This window comes from Lutra lutra, chromosome 10 (genome assembly GCF_902655055.1).
Source record: "Lutra lutra chromosome 10, mLutLut1.2, whole genome shotgun sequence".
Classification (NCBI taxonomy): Eukaryota; Metazoa; Chordata; class Mammalia; order Carnivora; family Mustelidae; genus Lutra; species Lutra lutra.
This window is the reverse complement of record NC_062287.1, coordinates 99,214,453-99,225,745: the sequence shown is the minus strand read 5'-3', so window position 1 is coordinate 99,225,745 and position 11,293 is coordinate 99,214,453. Positions and strand designations below refer to the sequence as shown.

Genomic DNA, 11,293 nt, shown 5'->3' with positions numbered 1-11,293 from the left:
CTTTCAAGCATGACTTTCAAAATAGGCATAGCTGCTCTGGTTACACTTAAGCTATGTCTTTGCACACAGAGACCTAAACTGACTTCCAGGGCATCACAAAAGTAAATTGTGTATGACACATTTAAAAGTTGTCTCAAATGTGGAGAAAGCAAGATTCTCCCCTAAGGGGAAGAGTCTTGAGTTTGTCACTTAGGGGCACACAGACAAGTTGATAGAACTTGTGTTAGTATGGGAGTGGGGAGAGAGAAAATACTGTGGGAGGTTTCCACTTACCTGAGAGTGCTCAGAGAATGTTCGCCAAAATACACACTACACGCTTGGCCGAAAAACAAATTGCAATGCATTTTAAAGGACTTAAATCATACAGAATATATATAATGAAATTCAACAGAAATATAACACTCTTTCCCAATTATTTACAAATTAAACAACATAAATTTAAATTACCATGAATTAAAGAAAAAATATCAGTGAATAGTTTTTTTATTTATTTTTATTTTTTAAGATTTTATTTATTTATTTGCCAGAAAGAGAGAGAGCATGCACAAGCAGAGGGAGCAGCAGGTAGAGGTAGAAGCAGAATCCCCACTGAACGAGGAGCCCAGTGAGGGACTAGATCCCAGGACCCTGAGATCATGACCTGAACCAAAGGCAGATGCCTAACTGACTGAGCCACCCAGATATCTCAGTGAATAGTTTTTAAAATGAAGTTTCAACAGAAAGATAATGAAAGGTGTGTGTGCATGTGTGTGTGTGTGTCTGTGTGTGTGTGTGCATGTGTGTCCTGGGTGCAGTTAAAGGAATGCTTAGAAAGAAATGGATAGCTGTAAATAGAAGTATTAGGAACCAAGAGACGTTACATGAAGTCAAGCTTTTAAGAACCTGAGCAAAGGAAAACCAAAATAAACCCAAAGAACACTGGGTAGAATGGAAATACTAAATAAAATATAGAAACCTTGGAAAGAGAAATTAATTGAATAGAAACTGGAATACAACATAAAATAGAGAAAATATATAAATCCAGGAAGTTGTTCTTTCAAAGGTTTATGAAACTGATACGTTCCTAGCAAAATGGATTAAGAAAAAACTCTAAGAGAAAGAACAAAGGATAAGAATCAAGAATGAAGAGAGCTCCATCCCTCCATTCTACTGATCTGAAAATGATAACAAAAGAGCATCATAAATGAATTTATGCCATCTAAGAAAGTGGAGCTTTGTTATGAAAGATACAACTTTCTAAAGAGACACAGAAAAATAATTAAAAACTGAAATAAACTGGAGTGCCTGGCTGGCTCACTTAGAGCATGTGACTCTTGATCTTAGGGTCGTGAGTTCAAGCCTCATGTTGGGTATAGAGATTACTTTAAAAAAAATAATACTAATATTTTTGAACTGGAACAATCTAATACTGTTAAATTAATTAATTAATTAATTAATTAAAATATTTCCCTTCCCAAAGCAAAACTTTCACTCCCATACAAATTTATCAATTATCTTATATAAAAATTAATCAAAAAGCATAGTACCAATCTTACATAAATATGTTCAAGATTAAGGAGAAATTAAAATACTCCTTGACTCATTTTATTCATCCAACATAACCCTTACACCTGGAAACAAGAGCATCAGAAGATCAATAATCACACCAATCTTCTAAAATTTCCCTATTCAAAGACAAAATAGTTTCATATCTAGAAAATCTTAAAGGATCTACAAAAAAAGAGTTACTAGAATTAATTAGTGAATTTAGCAAGGTCATAAGATACATACATGACCCAAAATATTAATCATGTATCTATAAACTAAAAAAACAACTTGAAATTGAAATTCTTAAATGTGCCATTTAAACTAACAATAAAAATCATGACCTGCTTAGGCATAAAATGCATAAATATATGCTGTAATATGCTTAAACTACAAAAGATTAATGAAAAATGTCAAAGGAAAAGTATTTGGAAAAATATACCACAGTCAGGAATTGGAAGGCTCATTACTGCTAAAAGCTCAGATCTCCTCAAAATGATATATAGATTCAATGCAAATCTCAACAAAATCCCACTAAGCTTTTATTTGTCATAAAAATAAAAAAAATTATAAAGGTAAAATAACAGGATTCATGTGTCACTGGTTGGTTAAGCATCTGCTTTCAGCTCAGGTCATGATTCCAAGGTCCTGGAATCAAGTCCAGATTCAGGCCTCTTTCTCAGTGGGGAGACTGCTTCTCCCTCTGCCTGCCCCTCCTCACACCACCCTACCCCCAGCTTGTGCACACTCTCCCTCCCTCTCTCTCTCACAAATAGATAAGTAAATAAAATATTTTTTTCTTTCGAACATTTTTGCCAATTTATGTGATATTTTGTGTCCTTTATTAAGCATACACTTGTATCAACCATTTTTTACACACTGGGATGTTGTCTTTAGGTATCAAAGCTAACCCCACTGGCAATAAAGAACACCTGGCTGGGAACTGCTCACACAGAATGTATTAATTTCTGTCTCTATGGCATGAAAAGACTGGTCTGATTTCCTCTGAGACAGAGTTTATTCAATCACTTTTTCAAAGCCAGTTTACCCATTATTAGCATTTAGGTTTACCCACTGCCTCCAATTCCAAGGCTCCCTGTGGTGAAAGGGGGACAAAACTGGTTAGGCATGTTTTTGAAGAACAAACTACGATTCAGTTCCAAGGAAGATAAAATTGACATAGTGGTTAATGTTGACTAACTCTTAAGTCAAGGGAGTAATTAAAGAAGATAGCTCCAAAAAGACAAAAAGATGGGAGTACCATTCCATGCTCATGGATCAGAAAAATAAACATTGTTAAAAAGTCTATACTGCCTAGAGCAATCTATACTTTCAATGCCATTCCAATCAAAATTCCACTGGCATTTTTCAAAGAGGTGGAGCAAACAATCCTAACACTTGTATGGAATCAGAAGAGACCCCGAATTGCTAAGGAAATGTTGAAACAGAAAAACAAAACTGGGGGCATCACGTTGCCTGATTTCAAGTTTTACTACAAAGCTGTGATCACCAAGACAGCGTGGTACTGGCATCAAAACAGACACATACACCAGTGGAACAGAGTAGAGAGCCCAGATATGGACCCTCAAGCATATGGTCAAATAATCTTCAACAAAGTAGGAAAAAATATACATTGGAAAAAAGATAGTCTCTTCCATAAATGGTACTGAAAAAATTGGACAACTATATGTAGAAGAGTAAAACTCCACCATTCCCTTACACCATATGCAAAGATAAACTTGAAATGAATAAAAGACCTCAACATGAGGAAGGAATCCATCAGAATCCTCGAGGAGAACATAGGCAGTAATCTCTTCGATATCAGGCACAGCAACTTCTTTCTAAGATATGTCTCCAAAGGCAAAGGAAACAAAAGCAAAAATGAATTTTTGGGACTTCATCAAGATCAAAAGCTTCTGCACAGCATAGGAAACAGTCAACAAAACAAAGAGCAACCCACGGAATGCAAGAAGATATTCGCAAATCACAGTACAGACAAAAGGCTGATATCCAGGACCTATAAAGAACTCTTCAAACTCAACATGCACAAAACAGATAATCATACCAAAAAATGGGCAGAAGACATGAACAGACACTTCTCCAATGAAGATATACAAATGGCTAACAGGCACATGAAAAAATGTTCATCATCACTAGCCATCAGGGAGATTCAAATCAAAACCACATTGAGATACCACCTTACACCAGTTAAAATGGCCAAAATTAACGAGACAGTAAATAATGTGTGTTGCAGAGGATGTGGAGAAAGGGGAACCCTCTTACACTGTTGGTGGGAATGCAAGTTGGTACAGCCACTTTGGAAAACAGTTTGGAGATTCCTTAAAAATTAAAAATAGAGCTTCCCTATGACCCTGCAATTGCACTACTGGGTATTTACCCCCAAAATACAGGTGTAGTGAAAAGAAGGGCTATCTGTACCCAAGTGTTCATAGCAGCAATGGCCACGGTTGCCAAACTTGGAAAGAATCAAGATGCCCTTCAGCGGATGAATGGATAAGGAAGATGTGGTCCATACACACTATGGAGTATTATGCCTCCATCAGAAAGGATCAACATGGATGGGACTGGAAGAGATTATGCTGAGTGAAATAAGTCAAGCACAGAGAGTCAATTGTCATATGGTTTCACTGATTTGTGGAGCATAAGAAATAACATGGAGGACATGGGGAGATGGAGAGGAAAAGGGAGTTGGGGGAAATTGGAAGGGGAGATGAAGAAACTATGGACTGAAAAACAATCTGAGGGTTTTGAAGGGGTGGGGGTGGGAGATTGGGTGATCCTGGTGGTGGGTATTATGGAGAGCACGTAACGCATGGAACACTGGGTGTGGTACATAAACAATGAATTCTGGTACACTGAAAAGAAATTTAAAAAATTAAAAAAATTTTTAAAAAGCAACCTTAGAAGTTACATTAAGTAGATTAAGTTATATTTAGGTATATTTAGAAACTGAAACCTAGAAAGATTAAGTGATTTGCATAAGAGCTGAGAATAGAGCTCAGTGTAAATAAAATATTTTTTAAAAGAAAAGTAAAATAATAGCATAGCAAAATTTAATTTTGAAAAGAACAAGTTCAAGGAGTTAGACTATACCTGATATCTAGACTTAATATATACTATTGGAGAAAAGGTACATATGTAGGTCAGTGAAATCAAATAGAGGGTCTGCCTAGAGACAGACCCTCATATTTGCTGACTTATGAAAATGCATGGAGGCAATTCAATAGAGAAATGACAGCCATTTCAACAAATGGTGCTGCAACAAAAGGGTATATTTTGCAAAGAGTGAACCTTGATCAACACCTCAAGTCATAAATAAAGTTAATCCAAAATGGCTCATAGAGCTAATAGTTAAACATAAAACTATAAAACCTCTTGATGAGAACATCAGAGAAGATCTTTGTGACCTTGAATTAGGCAAAGATTGTCTAGGTATAACAATAAAGGCATAGTTCAATTTAAAAAGTGATATCTTGAACTCCATAACACAAAAATTATTCTCTTTGAAAGATATTTTTATTAAGGAAAATGAAAGATAAGACACTGACTGTGAGAAAATATTTGCAAATTATTTATCTGATAAAGGACTTGTTTTCAGAAGACATAAAGAACTCTCAACTTTCAATAATAATAAACAACTCAGTACACAATGGTCAAAGGAACTGAACAGATATTTCACCAGAACAGATACATCAATTGGCAAAAAAGCACATGAAAATTGATCAAAATCATTAGCTATTTGGGAAATGGAAATTAAAACCCCAAGAAGATAACACTACTGAGTATTCAAAAGGCAAAATTAAAAACTTGATAATGCCACTTTCTGACAGAGAGAAAACCTAGAAATGGCATTTGATGTTAGTAATACGATACACTTTAGAAAACAGCTTAAAGATGTTTTAGGAAATCATACACCTACCATAAAATCCATCTCTTCCACTCCTAGGAATTTATCCAATTGTAATGGTAACGTATGTTCATGGAAAACAAACAAACAACAACAACAAAAAAAAACCTTTAAGTGAATGTTTATAGTGGTTTTGCTCATTATTTCAAATATCTGGAAACAACAAAAATATCTATTCATTGAAAAGGGATAAATAAACCTCTCATATAACCATAGGATAGAATAAAATTCAGCAATAAAAATGAATGAACTATTGATAAACACATTATGCATAAGTTTCCAATGCATTATGGAAAAGAAAGAAGCCAGATTTAAAATACTACATACTAGACATGATCTTATATATAAATAACCATAAAGTCTCCACTAAAATTGTTAGAAGTAATTTTTTTAAAACTCAGCAAACTTACAATATACAAAATCAACATACAAAAACCAGTTGCATTTATACATAATAACAACAAACTATCCAAAAAAGAGGTTAAGAAAATAATTTTATTTACAATTCCATCAAAAAGAATAAAATACTTAGGAGTAAATTTAACCAAGTCAGTAAAAGATTTTCACTCTTAAAATTATATGACATTGATGAAAGATATTAAAGATATGAATAAAGGGAAAGATATACTTGTTCATGGACTGAAAGAATAAAGTTGTTAAGGTTTCCATACTATCCAAAGTATCTACAGATTCAATACAACCCCTATCAAAACTTTAATGGCACTGAAAAAAAAATTCGTATGGAACCACAAAAGACCCCAAATAGCCAAAACAATCTTGAAAAAGAACAAAGCTAGCAACATCGCAAAAATACATTTCAAAAGTAGAGTAATCAAAAGGTTATGATTCTGATATAAAAACAGGTATGTAGACCAATGGAAGAGAATAGAAATCTCAGAAATAATCTCATGCATATGCAGTCAACTAATCTCTGAAAAGGGCACCAAGAAAACACTATGGAGAAAGGAAAGTCACTTTGTTGTGCTGGGAAACTGGATATCAATTAGCAAAAGAATGAAATTGGACCGGAGCTATTGTTTGAATATTTGCACACCCTAAAATTCATATTTTCATATCCTAATGTCTGATGTAATGGTATTAACAGATGTGCCTTTGGGAGGTGATTAGATCATGAGGGCATGAAATAAATGCCCTTATAAAAGAAGTGTGTTGGTGAAGACATAGAGAAGTTAAAACCCTTGTATGCTGTTGGTGGGAACGTAAACTGGTGTGACCACTAGGAAAAACAGTATGGAAATTCCTAAAATAGTTAAAAGTGAAATTATCCTATGATACAGCAATCCTACTTCTAAGCATATATTCAAAGGAAATGATAGCAGTATTTTGAAGAGATATCTGCACCCAATGTTCATTGAAGTATTATTCACAATATGGGTGTGCCTCGGTGATTCAGTGGGTTAAGCCTCTGCATTCGGCTCAGGTCACAGTCTCAAGGTCCTGGTATTGAGCCCCACATTGGACAATAGACAAGATACAAAAAAAAAAAAAAAGAAACAAAACAAAACAAAACAAAAAAACCCACCTCTCTATTGATGGATAAATGGACCAAAAAATGGGGCATGTATAAATAATGGAATATTATTTGGCTATAAAAAAAGAAAATTCTCCTTTTTAAGACATGGTTGAAGGAGAATGTTAAGTGAAATAAGCCAGATAAAGAAAGGCAAATACTACATGAACTCAGTTATATGTGGTAGTTTTTTTTTTAAAAAGTCAGATTCATAGAAGCAGGGAAGAGAATGATGATTACCAGGTACTGGAGGTTGGGGAAATGTTCAAAAACTACAAACATTCAGTTATAAGAGGAATATGTTCTGGGGTACCTGGATGGCTCAGTCAATTAAGCCTCTGCCTTTGGCTCAGTCAGAATCCCAGGGTCCTGGGATCAAGCCCCTCATCAGGCTCCCTGCTTAGGGTGAAGTCTGCATCTCCTTCTCACTCTGCCCCTACTTCACCCCGCTCATGCTCTCTCTCTCTCTCTCTTGTGTTCACTATCTCAAATAAATAAAATATCTTGTAAAGGATGAATAAGTTCTAAGGCTCTAATATACAGCATGGTGGTTCTACTTAATAATACTGTAATTTGCTAAGAGTACATTGTAAAGTGGCCTTCATGAAGAAAAAAAATTATGTGAGGTAATAGATGTTCTCATTAGCCTGATAATGGTAACCATTTCACAATGAATACATATATCAAATCACCACATATTGCATCTTAAATATATATAATTTCAATTAGTCAATTATACCTCAAAAAGCTAGAATAAAAAAGAATTTTATACTGTATGATTCAATTTATACAACATTCTGGAAAAGATAGAATGATAGGAATAGAAAGGGATCAGCATTTGTCAGCATAGGGTTAGAGGCTAGGGTAGAAGGGGAGTACAATGATGCATGGGGAATTATTTTGGGTGATGAAACATTTGTACACTGGTTGTGATGTCATTACATAACTGTATGTGTCAAAATGTACAGAACTTAGACTAAAAAGGATGAATAATGTACTGTGAAGATTACATCTTATATAAGAGTGGGAAAAGGCAGATTTTCTACATTGAAACAACAGACACTTGGAAAGTAAAAGATAAGATTCTATTGCAAAACAACACAAAATACATTTACTCAAAAAGACTAAATTTACAAAGAAACATACTGGGTCTATATGAACACCAAAGAAAGCTTGTTAAGTGAAAAGAACTACCCAGTTTTTGGATAAGAATTCTTAATTCTCTAAAGCTATTCACTATTCCTAAATCAACCCATACTGAAAACAGAAACTAAACATAACTTTCACTAGAGTGTCCTATTAAACTTTTATTTTCAAACATAAATATGTTTAAAGAATAAATATAGCTCTGATAAGGAATGGTAAGAAGGAGTACTAAACTTATCAGATATCTAAGTGTCTTACAAATTAAGTGTAATTCCATTATGTCTCAAATGGCAGGAAAAAATAAGTATATATCTCTACAAATGCCCACCTAGAAAAATAAATAAAATTTAATCCCTAATTAAGTACTTACATCAAAGTGTAGATGGATCAAAACTTTAGCATAAAATGTAAAACCACAAAACAAACAATTAAATGTTGAAAATCATGTGGAAGAATATTTTTAACATTGAAATAGGGAAGTCTTGGGGTGCCTGGGTGGCTCAGCGGGTTAAAACCTCTGCCTTCAGCTCAGGTCATGATCCCAGGGTTCTGGGATCGAGCCCACATTGGGCTCTCTGCTCAGCAGGGAGCCTGCTTCCTCCTCTCTCTCTGCCTGCTTCTCTGCCTACTTGTGATCTCTGTCAAATAAATAAATAAAATCTTTAAAAAAAAAGAGAAATAGGGAAGTCTTTCTGAGAAAGATGCAAAAGTCAAAGAGAGTATTAATAGATTTGATTATGTATATGCAAAAATATTTCTACATGGATAAAGATATTCTGCACAAAATAAGAACATCCAAACTAAATCATAGACTAGAAAAATGCTTATAGAATGGTGAAAGGGATAATGTCTTTAGTGCATGATTGAGTCATAAAAATTCATATGGAAAAGAGCAGCAATCAAACAAAACATGTAAAAGTCAATAATAGATAATTCATAAAAGACGAATACAAATAATTTTAAACATGTGAATCAAATTCAATTATATTTACTGAATTTCATTTGCAGTAAAGAAATGAAATACAATGTTTTTAACAATCAGAATCTCAAATACTATAAATATTCATCAAGAACTTGTTGAGAATGTACACAAACTCTAAACCGGGGAAGTATCATGGTTTGGTACAAGCTTATGGATGGCACTTGGGCAATAACTATGAACATCAACAATTTTAAATATATCTACCAATTGATCAAACAATTGCACTGCTAAAAACTCATAATTAGAAAATCTCTAAAAAACTTCACTGCAAAGCTATTTATCATAGGAAAATATTCAGGAAAACAAGACAAGTGCTGGAAACACTAATTAGTTATATCTTTATTAAGAGGTTTTAGGCAGTAGGAGGAACCTAAGAATGAGTTCCATCTGTATATTGGTATGGAAAGATCTTCAGGAGGCCAAGTAGTAAATACAAAAGTTAGACACAAAGACAAACACATTCATGAAAATATGATTTTTATAAGCAAAGATTGTTAATTGAACAATCTTAGGAACAATAACAATCTTAGTACAATGATGCATATGGAAGAACAGGGAGACTCTGGTGAGGGACAGATAGGATGCTCATTCCACACCACATCCTCTTGGTAAGGATTCTATTATTAATATTTATTTTATGTATCTTTTGCTCAGGTATATCTTAAAAACTAAAATGTTACACAAAAAACTTCATATGACAAGAAATTAAATAGAAAAGATAGCCTATATAGAAGAAATATTTTAACAATGAAGACAATGAAGATAAAAGACAAGAAACTGACCAGAAATAGAATTATGAATGAGATGAAAAGGAACAAAAGTAAACATAGCAATTAATTATGAATTAGTATAACTCTATAAATATTTGACTCTTTCACTGCACATAATTTGTTGATTATGACGGCAAATGCATTTATAGTAAAATGGACTTTAACATTTGAGGAGATTGACACTAATGTTAAATTGCTTCATTCATGATAGATGATGCACTTACTTCACAGCATGTGTCATCTCAGAATTTCTCAGAGTGTAGATCAGTGGGTTCAGCATGGGGGTTATGACTGTATAAAACACACTCAATGATTTGTCAATGGGGAAGGTCTTAGGAGGTCTTACATACATGAAAATACATGGAACAAGGAAAAAGACCACCACAATGATGTGGGAACCACAGATCTGGAAGGTTTTCTGCATCCCTTCTGAACTAAAGTTCTTTAGAGAGTGCAAGATGACACCATAAGAAATGAGCAAGAACACAAACACAATAGTGCACATCATCCCTCCATTGGCCAACACTAACAGGACAATGACATATGTGTCAGTACAAACCAATTTCATTAAGGGGCACATGTCACAGGAAAAATGGTCAATGATATTGGGACCACAGAATGGGAGCCCATAAATAGTACTAACTTGAATAACTGAATGCAGAAAACCTCCCACCCAGGACACTACCAGCAGCACAACACACACCCACTGCCTCATGATCACCAAATAATGCAAGGGCTTACAGATGGCCATGTAACATCAAGGCCATCAGTAGCAGAAGACCTCTGAGCCACCAAAAAAGTGCTCTGTAAATAGCTGAGTCATACAAGATTGGAAGGATATGGTATTTTCTGCAAACAAAAATTCTGAAATCAAACTGGGGCTAACGCAAGAGGAATAAGTGACATCTATAAAAGACAAGTTAGCAAGAAACAAGTACATAGGTGAGCCCAGGGTCTTACTGACAGCTATAGTCACCACAATGAGCATGTAGCCTACCACAGTCAAAATACAGAAGAGCAAGAACATAACAAAAAGGACCTTCTGTTCCTTTGGATGTCAGGTGAATCCCAAGAGGAAAAAGTAAGTTACACTGTTTCTTAGGTCCATCTAGTCTGGATGGGAGTGACTTCTTATATTAGAACCAGGTGATTTACAAAACAGGAGAGAAAGCATTTAAGTGCATTATAAGGTTAATCTTTTATTGATTCATTCAATTAAAAGATTGTGTAAAAGATTGTGGCAGGAGTACCTATTTGTGTCACATTGTGATTTCCAAGGTGAACAAGTCATGGTTTCCTACACTCAGTGATAGCATACATAATAATATTCAATGAAATAAGTGCCAATATAAAGGTAGTCACACAATGCAAAGGCCAAGGGTAAGAATATATCAACCAAACAGCAATCAAAG

General features: G+C 34.4%; 1 pseudogene; it reads right to left on the bottom strand.

Moving 5' to 3' along the window:
* Positions 1-10,101: 10,101 nt before the first annotated feature.
* LOC125079451 (olfactory receptor 4A47-like) lies at positions 10,102-10,989 on the bottom strand (annotated as a pseudogene).
* Between the last annotated feature and the right edge of the window lie 304 nt (positions 10,990-11,293).